This window comes from Akebia trifoliata, chromosome 12 (genome assembly GCF_017979445.1).
Source record: "Akebia trifoliata isolate Shusen 1 chromosome 12, ASM1797944v1, whole genome shotgun sequence".
In the NCBI taxonomy this organism is placed as follows: Eukaryota; Viridiplantae; Streptophyta; class Magnoliopsida; order Ranunculales; family Lardizabalaceae; genus Akebia; species Akebia trifoliata.
Window position 1 is genome coordinate 29,398,513 of NC_141386.1, and position 13,290 is coordinate 29,411,802.

Below are 13,290 nucleotides of genomic sequence, written 5' to 3' on the forward strand. Positions count from 1 at the left end.
TTTTTCTCTGTTATGTCTGTTACATTAGACCAATTCAAATTGTACATCTCGAATTTTTAAAATTCCTCACTAATTGACTTTAATTAATCAAAATACCCCATATGTCCTAAGTTTTCTTAATAAAATTAATATTTTCATAACTTATCATATTAAACTTGGATTTAAACATATTGATAGTTTTAGGCCTGTTAATGGATAGTCAAAAATTTGAATCCGATTTGAATTCGTATTCAAAATTTCAGATATCGAATAACCATCCATATTTTACTTTGAATTTATATTATATATAACTAAAAGTAAAAGACAACTTTTTTATATTATATATTATATATAAATAAAAATCATCATTATGAAAAGACCTTTTATATTATATAAATAAAAGGTGTCAGGCAATTTTTTCTATTATATATTATATATCAACAAACTTATCATTATACAAGACTTCTTATATTATATAAATAAAAAATGTCAGGCAACATTTTTTTATTACATATTATTTATAAGCAAAAGTCATCCTTATACGAGACTTTGAGTAGGTCCCTCTCTCCAATAAAGAGAAATCTTTGAGGACATGGCAGCCTCGATGCTTATAGTTGAATAAGAGCTTCGATCATCGATGATCGCGAAACATGTAGAGATAAGATACTTGAGTTGGGCATCTAAATCAAAGGTAAGATCTTACCATAGCTCTATCGCCATGGTAGACTTCAAAAACTCATCATCGCTTGTCTTCTCCGTGTGTTGAGATATTGGGTTTCAACTTTCAAATGATTCCTCTCTCTCTTTCTCTCTCTCTCTCTCTCTTCCTTCAAATTACAACAAAAAAAACCCATAATATTTTGGGTTGAAGATGACTGGATTGGAGAGGAGAAATTTTAGGGCTTTTGGTTATGGGTTGAAGATGAGGTCATCTCGATCAATCATAGATTAACTTCGAATCGGATAATATAGGATATCCGACAACTCAGACAACTCAGTCGAATTCGGATTCGAATGTCAATGTATAACATCCGATCGGATTCGGATTCGAATTTGAATATCGATATTTTTTTCGGATTCGAATTTGGATATAGACATATCCGATCGGATATTTATCCGTTGACAGCCCTAGATAGTTTAAATTATATTTTTCGATGCTTTTGAAATCAATGGTAACGTCCATTTGACCAAAAGAACTTCTTATAAAATTTTGAGTTTTATCTATTTTGATTAAATGATTCTTCAATCATAATCATGATAAGGTTCCTCAAATTTTACATTTCATTTGTCAAATTCTCCTATAGAAAATTCTTATTTTATATTTGATAACATCACAATTTATTTTTAATATTTTTTTTAAAACTAAATAAGAAAGCATGTCATCATAATTGACAAAATTCCTCGATATACATAATAAATTTTCATGGCGTTACAGAAACCCTTTTAAGTTTGCATGCTTATATTTTAGTTTTTTTATGACTCAAAGTTAAAATTTTATACTGTGTGGCAGTATGATTTTTGACTATGAAAAAATAAAAATCTTGTTATCACAAAGTTTGGAGTCACCACCATTTTTTTTAGATAAAAAAAAAAGGTGTGAATGACCACCCAAAAGGATTTTTGAGCAAATAGATTTTTCAAAGCATAGTTATAACTCTCGTATGGATAAAGGGTATGGTCTACCTTGACTCTAGGTATAGAGGTCCGGTTAGAAAATGGGAAAAGAGTTAGGTGCCCATTCTCTCCACCCTATGAGGTTACCTTGTTAAATTTTGTCATTTATAAAATACTTAATAAAATAAACACAATGCAAGAATGAGATGCATGTTGGATGTGGGTGTGTGCACACGATTGAAACAAGGTACCATTTTAAGAAGGGTGTTTCAAAATAATCTAAGAACAAAAATTCTCACAATTCTTCAAAATAATCCGAGAACAAAAATTCCCACTGGGGTAGGGATACAAATGAAATTTCAAAATAATCTAAGAAACAAAAATGCGCTCAGTTCTTCTTTTTTTATAATAGATAATATAATAGTAGGCAGCATATGCAAACGCATTCGTATTACAAAAGTTAGGATTTTGTATATGTTTTAATATTTTATATGACAATGTAATTTATATTGTATTATTATCATTTAATATATCATAATATTTTTTCATAATTTAAAATATTAATCAAAGTAACTAAGTAAATAAAATAATAAGAAAGATAATTTTGTAATTTTAGAAAGCTCGTAACTAACTAAGGTGGTGGAATTGAAATTATATTCTTTTGAAAGAAAATGACTTTATAATAATGTGGTTATATGTAAAAGTGGGGGAATTTTTAATCTTCCAAAATTTGGGGTAAACGAACATCTTAACTAACTAATTAACTACTCCAAAAGACTGATCTATTGGAGAGTGTGAGGACGCCTGCTTAATTAGGGTACAACACTCGTGAGAGTGGAGGAACAAATACACTCAACACTCCCCCTCACCCATATGCACCTGTGACCTATACGAACTTAGCTCTTTGATATTATGTTAACCAACCAATTACTTTAAAAGATCATTTTGTTGGAGAGAGGGGGAACTATGAATTTAAGAGGGTTACAAGACTTAACTGGGTGTGACACTCTTGAGAGGAGTGAAAGAAAATATACACTCAACACTTCCCATCATCACCCACAAGGGTGGAAATATTTGATCTCATGATCTATACAAATCTAGCTCTCTGATATCATGTTAACCAACTAAATACTCCCAAAAATGGATTTGTTGGAGAGAGGGAGAACTATAAATATAAGAGGGTGATGATCACGGGGCTTAACTAGGGTATGATACACCCAACAGTGGAGGAAAATATACATTCAACACATTATTAGACCCAAAAATGACTAGTTGATTTCAACTGTTTTGCATTGTACTAATTTTATAATTAATCTACTAAATTAATTATAAATTTTATTATACTGCATGTTTTTTAAATTTAAAAATATAGTTTAAAATCTATTATCGAAATCATGGTGGATCCCACCTATAAGAGTTCTCATATAAACTTGAAAGTCTCCTCATTTTCACTTTTTCTTTCTTTCTTTAAAGATGAAGATAACACAATAAACTAAAAAACACTTAATTTTGAGATGAATTTTTAGAAGAATATTCTTTAAATCGACTTTTCCTATATAAAAATTATATGTGAAACAACAAAAATCACTTATTGGGTAAAGATAAAATTACAAAATAAAATAAAAATGCCCCATTAATTTAATGTTCAGTATTTTTTTCACATAAATACCATGTTGGAAAGAAATTTATTCAAGATAAAAAATGTAATAGATTACATGGGAAACAATTTATTAGGGAGTTGGTCTCGATCAGCTCCGATACCGAGTTAACTTGGATGATACATCTCAGTCTCAGACGAGTTTTAAAACCATGGTCCGATCATGATTTTTAAATTCGGTATCGCGTCTCGTTCAACTCCGATATCGAGTCGTCTCGGACGAGTTTTCCGATACGTTTGAGACGTCTTGTGAGATAACTCAAAAAATTTAACGTGAGACGTAAAACTCGATCAAAAAATGACTTTGTGAGTTAATCTCGTTCAACTCTGATATCGAGTTAACTCGGACGATACGTCTCGATCTCAGACAAGTTTAAAAACCATGGGTCCCATTAGCCTTACTAAGGTAAGGATTTCACCCTTAGGAAGGTTCTTGGGACCACCTTGTGACTTCCAAATACAAGATCCAACGCACAGCATTGTAGAATTTTCTATGAACTTTAAAGAAAGAAAAAAAAAAAAAAACCCAAAAAATTATTATATTTCACCATTGAATTTTAATAATAAGGTTGGGAGTTAGGTGGATGTTCAGTAGCCATCCATCTTCAAAAGCATCTATCAAGGAAAAAAGAAAGAAAGTAAAAAAAATTTTTGACTTTTTTGTGTGTGTGTTGAATATGAGTTTTTCCATGATATTTAGAGGGCTGGGATGTTGGATTGCTGATGTTGTAAGGCTTAAGATCTTACAATGTTAGTAAGGAAAGTGTTTGCCCTTCAGATTTCCTTGTTTGATGCGTGTGTGACGCAACGGGCATTGTAGAAACACTTTCCTTACTAACTTAGTCAGATTTCTAATCATATTAAAGTCAAAAAAATAATTATTTTGGGCTTAATCCAAGATTTTGTAAATAAACGGTTACTGAACTCCCACCGAACTCATAAATTTAAAATTAAAATTTATCAATGAAAAGTAAATATTTTTTAATAAAAAAAATTATTATTTAAAATCATAGAATTTTATCTTTCACTGTAGCATCAGATCATGTTTTTGGATTCCTCAAAATGACCTCAACCAACATTAGCAAGATTTGAAATCTTATTAAATTAGTAAATCTAGACTTACTCTTCTTTCTTCATGTGTTTACACTCGAAAAAGAGATAAGCTCTCTTGATTTGTCTTTAATTTTATTTTTTTCCTTTAATTTTTTATTTATATTTTTATTTAATAGATTTGTAATCTCAAATTGGAGAAGGAAAAGAGGTAAAAGAGACCTAACTCTTCTCAAATGATTTGTTTTTCAGTCTTCTATTTGACTTCTACTACTATTTAGATATCTTCTCAACCGTCCGATATTTCATGATCCCTTATAATGGGATAGGGATGATTTGTTATCCTAATTCATAACAAACTTGGAGTCAGTGATTTGGACGGTTCAGATTAATTTGGATGTAGACCAATAAACGGTTAAAATTGAATCCTTGTACTAGAAGACATTGGTAGAAAGTTTCCTTAATTCTCTATATATATATGAATCCTATGTGCCCCATCTCACTACATAATAATCTATTGAAACTCTAACCTTAGCTTAGTGTTTCTTCGTAGTTTTGTAGAAATCCAGAGAGAGAGAGAGAGAGAGAGAGAGAGAGAGAGAAGAAGATGAGTTCTGAAGATAGTTGGAACCGAATGGATCGAACCGAATGTGAACAACTCGAAAGCCATCGACTCTGTGCGAACGGATGCGGTTTCTTCGGTACGGCAGCGACGATGAATCTCTGCTCAAAGTGTTATAGAGATTTCCTCAAAAAAGAAGAACAAGAGGCCTCAGCCAAAGTAGCTGTTGAGAAATCTCTAAACCCTAAATCAATTCCATCAACAACAATCATTCAACCACAATCGATCACTACTACTTCCGCGGAATTTGACTCATCTTCAACTTCGAAAACATCGAATTCTGCTACAGTGAAATCGGATCCGGGTGTGAAGAACCGGTGCATGAGCTGTAATAAGCGGGTCAGGTTAATGGGGTTCGAATGCAGATGTGGGAGTACTTTTTGTTCCACTCATCGGTACCCGGAGTTTCACGATTGTAAGTTCGATTTCAAGGAGATGGGTCGTGATGCAATCGCTAAGGCTAATCCAGTGGTGAAGAGTTCTAGGAATTGGGATGGTTTTTCTTGACTCATGTGTTGGCTCTGCTGCTTTGTTTTTAGGGGTATTTTTGTCTTTTTAACAGTCAAAAGTTTGAGTATGTGAGTGAGAGGTTTCTTTTCTGTATGGATTTTACATTTTTTTTTTTTTTTGGGTTGGTTTGGAGGAATGGAATGGAAAGCAATAATGACTGATTGGTTTTGTGATGAAAAATTTAATATGGCTTGGTAATTGTAAGGTAAATATTATTTATTTGGTTGATAGTTGTCTGTAACGGGTACCCATTTAACCGAATTGGAATCGAAATCGATTTTGATTTCCTCTATTTATTGGAACTAATTAGAGGCTAAAATGGTACCGGATCCTTAAGTTTTAGCCAATGGATGCCCCTGGGTATTTAGAATCGATTTATTTTGTCATTTCTTTTTTTCTATATTATAGATGATTTAAGGTATTTATATAAAATTATTCAAATTTTTATATAAATTATTGATTGGAGCTTAAAATGAGTTATTCTTCTAAAAATTTATTATTTTTAATTTTGAAAAAATCATTAACTCGAATCGTTTTGATAACAATTTGGAATATGACAAAAATTCGATTTGTGAAAATTATGAGTTCTATTCAATTTTGGATTGCGCAAATCCGGTCTAAAATTTGGATAAAAATCTAATAAATGGAAAATATGCTACATATACTTCATACATGTATTAATTTAATTTTAAAAATTCAAAAATAAAAAGTTTGGCCACTTGATAGTGATTTGGTAATAATGATGGTGGTGATAACAAAGACACTGAGGTTATTATTTCATTGATTTTTCAAACGAATCATTATCATGTCATTTATACATTTTAATCATGAAAATCATGGTAGGTGTCACCAACAATTTTCATAAACCACTTCGAAATGTGTGAAATAAGATCAAAATAAGTTTTTATTGATTTGATGAAAATGGAAACTACATATCTTAGTACAATTTATCTAGGGGTGCACATTGGATTAGGTAAATCCGAGAATCGAACCAATTCGAGACTTTCGGATTGGATTAGTTTGGATTGAACATGATTTGATTCAGATGCGGATTGTAAAAAAAAAATTCGATTGATTTGGTTCAGTTCTAGATTAGGGGTATAATAGAACCAAACCAATCCAAGAATCGAACCAATTTTTATATCTATTATAATATATTTATTTAAAAATAAAACCCTTTCTTAGTTTCGTTCTTCTAGTCTCTCTCTTTCTCTCTCAACTATGTTAGTGTGTTAGATGTTACTTATCAAAGTCTTCAACTTCATTTCCTATGTTTTTTTTTTCTAACAAAAACTCATAAAAAATGTGTTCCCCTACTTTTAATCACACAACAACAACACAACATTTGGTTTCGACTTTGAATAAGTAACAAACAACATTTGATTTTAAAAATGATTTTGATCTTCAATCATCTCTTACAAGGTATGTATTAAATGATTTTTATTTTTAATGTATTATGTGTGATGCTTTGTTTATGTTGAAATAATAAATATGTTGATACTTTGTTTATGTGTGTTATGTGTTATGCGTAATGCTTTATCTAATATATATTTTGCTTAGTTTTAAGTTATAACTATTTTAGTTTTACTATTGAAAATAATAAGTATGAGAATTGAGAATTGATCTGAATCAAGGTTGGTTTGAATTGATTGTTGTTTTTGAATACTGATTTCTTATGGTAAAGAGAGAAGAAGTTAGAACAAATCTTAATTTCGAAATTGAATGTAAAAGAAAAATACTACCTAAAAAGAAATGGTTGAGGCGTGCACAAAGCACTGTCCTAAAACGAAATTCGCCCCTGCTACGGTATCACAATCTGTAGGCGTTTGTTTAGCAGGATTCAACAACCCATGTATCCAAAAGGGTACTCTAAATTGGAACGTAACTTCGAACTCGACGATGTTGTGTGCTCTCACAACGAATAACAAATTACTGATAATTAGAGAAAGTGACTGTTTAGAACAGTCATAAACTGGTTCCGAACAGACAGATTGTGCTGGCTGGTTCAAAATTTTTAAAGGACCTTGAAAATTAAAGCAAAAAATGGGCCTTTGCGTGAGGTGTAAATCCGAGAATTTGCACCCGCCCTGCGCGCACGTTGTAGAACTAATCATCTTTGGTTCGATTCCAATTTTGTCACCTAAATCTATCAACAGAATGGTCTTTTCTAGTTAACAATCAAATACAATGAAAATAATGTGTATATAGTTTTCTTCGCTCTGGACTTTGTGATTGATTAATTGAGAAGGATTTATTGGCTTTGGTGGTTGTTTTGTTATGCTTGATTATCTTTAGTGTCTTTGTGTAGATTTTTTCTTGTCGAACTTCATACTTGACCAACTAAAAAGGATTTTCTGTCTTTCAAAAAGGATTTTTAGGTTTTATCTTCTCTTTAATCAGAGTTCGAATCTCTCTTCGTTTTTAGAGGAGGGTTTGAGAGTTTTTTGTTTTCTAGAGGGAGAGTTTCTATTTTTTGAGAAAGTGATCTAGAGATCCTCCCCAAATAAAGGAGGCTTTTATATTAATAGATTAGAGTAAATTAACTTTCAACTACATTCCCAACTTATGACCTCATGTGTGTGCGCAAGATTTGCCTTGTTTTGTTTTGAATTTAATTGAATCAAATTGTTTTCATTCCGACCCATTGTCTATTGGTTGTTTTAATTAATCTAACTGTTGTGATTAGAATGTTTAATTCTAATCTTTACCATACGGTGTGTAATAGAATTAACAAAAATTAGAACGTTTGATCGAACGACCGATCCGATTGTGAGATAAATATTTATTTTATCACAATTATAAGTTTGAACTATGTTTAGGTTTGGAAAGGTTTTATTTTTGTTTCTAACTTCAAATTTCTATTAGAATATTTATGTATTTATATTGACTACAAAAGCAATTCAAGATTTTATGTTTCCTGCTCTTAGAATCTACAATCTGATTTGTTTGATTATTGTTTTTCTGATTATTTTTATAAAAAGTTCAATTTTTGTTTTCTTAGTGCATCAATGTTGAACAAACTCTTTTACTTTTAACTTGAAAATTGTGTCATCTAAGTTGAATCCCACACCGAGAAATGAAATTCAACCCTTTTCTTTGAAATAAGTTGACCCAATCATCTCTTTAGCTTTCATTATTTTCTTGTACAAATTTTGAATATAACACGGATTGTCATTCGATTCTTGGGAGGGTGACATCAATGTTAATGGCCACACTATCGTTCAAATAAATGAATAAGAGAGAAGACCTGAGAAGCAGAGACTTATATTTATTTTTCTTGGCTTTAATCTAGAAGTAATTTTATGAGCAATGTAATATTTATTTGATGATGATTTGTTGAGAAATTATAGTAAGAAATTTTCAATGGAGTTCAACAAAAGATGTAATTAGATTAGGATTGATTTTGATTAGAGTATTAGGTACGATGCATTGTAATAAGGTGTATTGAAATTCACTACATTATTTTTATGGAAATTAGGGTCATATTACCAGGGGTTTCATTAGATTAGGATTGATTCTGATTAGATTTGGATTTGTTGGATTTGTTTTTCTATATAAACCCTATTAAGGTTGGTTGTGATAGAAAATAAGGAGCAAATAGTTCAACTCAAATATGATGTGGTGACTCTTAGTACACTTTATTTCAATGCATCGTACCTAATACTCTACACTACAATCACTTAATTCAATTTTTTGAATTTAAAAAATAAATAAATAAATAAAAAGGAACAACAACGTTATCATGCTCATTTTTCCGCTTGGCCTAGGAAAATACTTTGAAGTGGACAACCCACTTCAAAATTTTGAAAGAAGCCTCTCCATCGGATTACATGTGGCATTTTAAGGGAGGTATTTTAAATTTTGATAGAAATGTAGGGGCATGAAATAAATGCAAAATGTCACGTGTCTTGTAAGGAGGAGGGTTCCTTCAAATTTTGAAGTGGGTTGCCCGCTTTAAAGTCAGACTCGGCCCAGGGACATTGACCCAAAATTTGGAGTGGTATTCTACATTTCTATTGGTCCATATGTATTGAAAATCATCCCAATAAATATGGTGTGGATATGCATTCTTGCATCGGACACTAGATCCAACACTGAGTTGACCTGATAGTGCATAGATTATCATAGATTTATTTTCTCGAGATACAAGTTAAAAATTCTATAGTTCTCTATGCATTCCTAGGTCAATTCCCATACAGTAAAGCATTTTCCTTCCCTAAATTTAGAAGACCTTAAAATACACGTGGACCAATAGGAATTTGTAACTTTTCGTGTATGAAGGCTCATGTAGTTTTTCAATAGTTGAGTGCTGATTTTCTAGCTAGGAAGTCTTCGGTTGGTCAATACGCGGTTGACGTGACATGGACATGGAACGATAGATCTTTTCCCTCGTGTTACACAACTGCACATTTTTTATGTGGATTTGCAGTTGTGTATCCCGAGGAAAAGGTTCTATTTTCATGCCACATCAGCCGAGTATTGACCGAGTGAAGACTTTTAATTAGAAAATCATTATTCTTAGTAGTTATATACTTTATTTAATTATTATCATAATCTCTTATTATAAAATAGATTAAGTATCTCTACCAATGTTATAAAAACTGGGCTGGAGCGGTTGGTCTGACCCTGTTGGATTGGAATCAGTGGCATCTACGGGTCGAGTCAAATGAAAAAACATTACATAAATAGTAAATACTTAACATTTTACTTTTAGATCCTACCAATGTGACCCATCGATTGAATTGGTTTGGACCAACTCGCTCATTTATAGGGGTCAATGACTGGTCCAATTTTTAAAACATTGGTCTCCACCATCCTGGAGTTGTACATGAAAAATTTGCCCGGATGTATTAGATGCACCATCAAATATGGGGTTGGTAGATTTTATGTTTGTGAAAATAGAAAAAAAAAATTGCTTCGAGGAAAGTTAATCTGAGATTTCATCGAGCAATCCCAGGAAGTCACGTGTATTGAGGGCATCTCTAGTTTATAAAACTACCCATGTAATGCATTATGTGATTAGTCGATCGGGATCCCACGAAGTTACATGTATTGAGGGCATTTCTAATTTATAAAATTACCCATGTAAGGGAATTATGTGACTGGTCGATTAAGATTCAGTGAAATTTCGTATTGACTTTTATGTGAATAAAAAATTTATCATGAAAATAGTGTAAACAAACTTTTTGATGCACACTATGAGTCGTGGTGCTTTAGAAATTATTAATTTTTTAAGTTAATGATTGTGAATGATGAATCCCAATGATGGGTATTATCCAAACCAACTGAGCTATGGATCTAAGGCTGGTATAGTTGCTGTTTGGAACATAATTCAAAAGGAAAAGAACAATGATACACTGACTCGAAAAGACACTCAAAATTCATTAGAAAAAAATGGGATAACCTAACTCCAAATTCACTCTCTTGACATGGCATGTGTATAGACACATAGATCTTTTTCTTTTGGATACAAAAGGAAAAAAAAGATCTATGATTTTGTGCACATGCTACACATCAAGCGAGTGAATTTTGAGTCAATTTTTCGAGTGACTCAGGATCCATTACGGTGTCATTTTTCTATAAAATAAGAATGATGTCTATGTGACATGCTATAGTTGGAGTTTAAAACATCTCGGGCTTCTAACCAAGCCCTGCATGGTAGGGATGCAACTTGGGTGGGTTAACCTAAATTCAACCTGGGCTCACCCTGATTGATGGGCGAGCCTAGATTGGGTTATATGGAAAATGAGTTGAGTCTAGACTAGGAAATCTCAACCCAATTGATCTCAAGATGAAGAGTCATTTTTACATAGTATATTTTACACATTTTTGAAGATGAAGAATCGTTTTTACATAAATTTTGAAGAGAATAAATAAATAAATAAATAAAAGACCTCCAAGAGTCACAACTCACAATTCACAACTACAAAGCTCTCTCCTTCTTCATTCTCTCCCCTATTTTCTCTTGACTTAGTACTTGCATTACTTTCGTTACTCCTAATTAGGATTGACTTCAAGAAATCTTCAAATCAAGTAAGTCTTCTTCTTGTATGTTGTTATAACTTTGATAATGTGAGATTTGACTTAATAATATTATTTAAATGATAGATTTGGAGGTTGTGAGCAAATTTATTTCCTAGTGATTTTATTTTTAATATTATATTTCTTATTTAAGATATAAAATAAAATTTATGTATTGACCAAAATGAAAAAAAGAAATTAGACTTGCTCAATGAGCCCAACCCGTCTAAAATTACCTAATTGGGGCTAACCCGAGTTCAACCCTATTTTAGAAGCTCAATCCAAGATTGAGCTTCGGTTAATGGGCTCTAACCCGATGATCAGGTTGAGTTGAGCTCAAGTTGACCCTCAAACACGCTTAGGTTACAACCTTTTATGTGTTTATTCTCCAACTAAAGCATGCCAAGTAAACCTCGTTCCTATCTCTAGGAATGGGACACCATATTGGATTTCGACTCTTTTCGAGTTAGTTTATGAGAGGCTATGAGAGAAGGCCCACTCAAGAGGCAATGGTCATGTTGACGGACAATGTCAACCTGTTAATGAGGCTAGCATTTTCATCCAAATAATACATGGTTGTGTTTATGTAAGGTAATTCCTTTGTTCTTTATGTGCCGATCAAACATTTGGTTAGGGATGTATATTTGGGTAGAACCGAACCAAATTTTCAAGTTTGGCCCAATTATAATTGAAACCGAATTGAAAGTTTCGGGTTTTATTCCAACAGGGAGAACCAAAACCAAATCGAATCGATTTTTTCGGGTTTAGTTTCGGTTCTGGGTTCAAGTAAACCGAAATTTGTTTTTAATTTCAATTTTTTAAATAAAATATTATATCATGATTTACAAAAACTTATATAGTTTACTTTATATTTTTTAAAATATATTATTACTGTAAAATAAAAATAAAAATTGTTGCCAATTGTATATAATATAAAGATAGAAACAATTTTTCTATTATAGTACCTATTGTATATATATATATTAAGTATAAAATATAAAGATAGAACATTTTATTTTCTATTGGTAACTAATTTATTACAATAAAATAGTTACTTTGTCTTTAATTGTACAAATCATATATATATATATATAGAGTCGTGCTGGGGTGACACAGGATTTACTGTGATTCTCACAAGTCTGACGTGGACATGCATACATAATCGTAGATGGTTTTTACTCGTATCAAGAGTAAAAACCATCTACGATTATGTATGCATGTCCACGTCAGACTTGTGAGAATCACAGTAAATACTTTTTGTCATTTCAGCATTTTCCATATATATATATATATAGAAAGAAAAATGATTGTTGCTTTGTATTAAGTATAAAACATAAAAATAGAAACAAATTTTTTTATGGATAATTGTTTATTACTATAAAATAATTATTTTGTTGTTTATTATATGAAATATAAAATATGAAGATAGAATTTTTCTTTTTTCCATTTGGTAACTATTTATTACATAAAATAATTATTTTGTAATCTACTATACAAATCCTATATGTAAAGAAACTTTCATTCCAATCTATTTACTACTATAAAATAGATAATTTTTTGGTTTTAATTGGTTCGATTTCGATTCTCATTTCGGTTCAGTCATATTTCCAAGGGTTCCATTCAGGTTTCTATCTGATTCAATTATGATTTTTTGGTTCGATTTTTGGGTAATGGGTAATTTGTACATCCCTACATTTGTTGTTTGGTAGCGATTCCCATATGAGATCTCATCGAATACTTTTCACCGAGATACGAATGAGAAGCATATATGGTTATGTGATGTCCATTTGAATGTCACTCCAGCACTACTCTTTTTAAAACCATATGTCCATCTATC

General features: G+C 31.4%; 1 pseudogene; it reads left to right on the plus strand.

The window, feature by feature from the left end:
• The first annotated feature begins 4,907 nt into the window (after positions 1 to 4,907).
• LOC147389351 (zinc finger A20 and AN1 domain-containing stress-associated protein 1 pseudogene) lies at positions 4,908 to 5,429 on the plus strand (annotated as a pseudogene).
• The last annotated feature ends 7,861 nt before the right edge of the window (positions 5,430 to 13,290 follow it).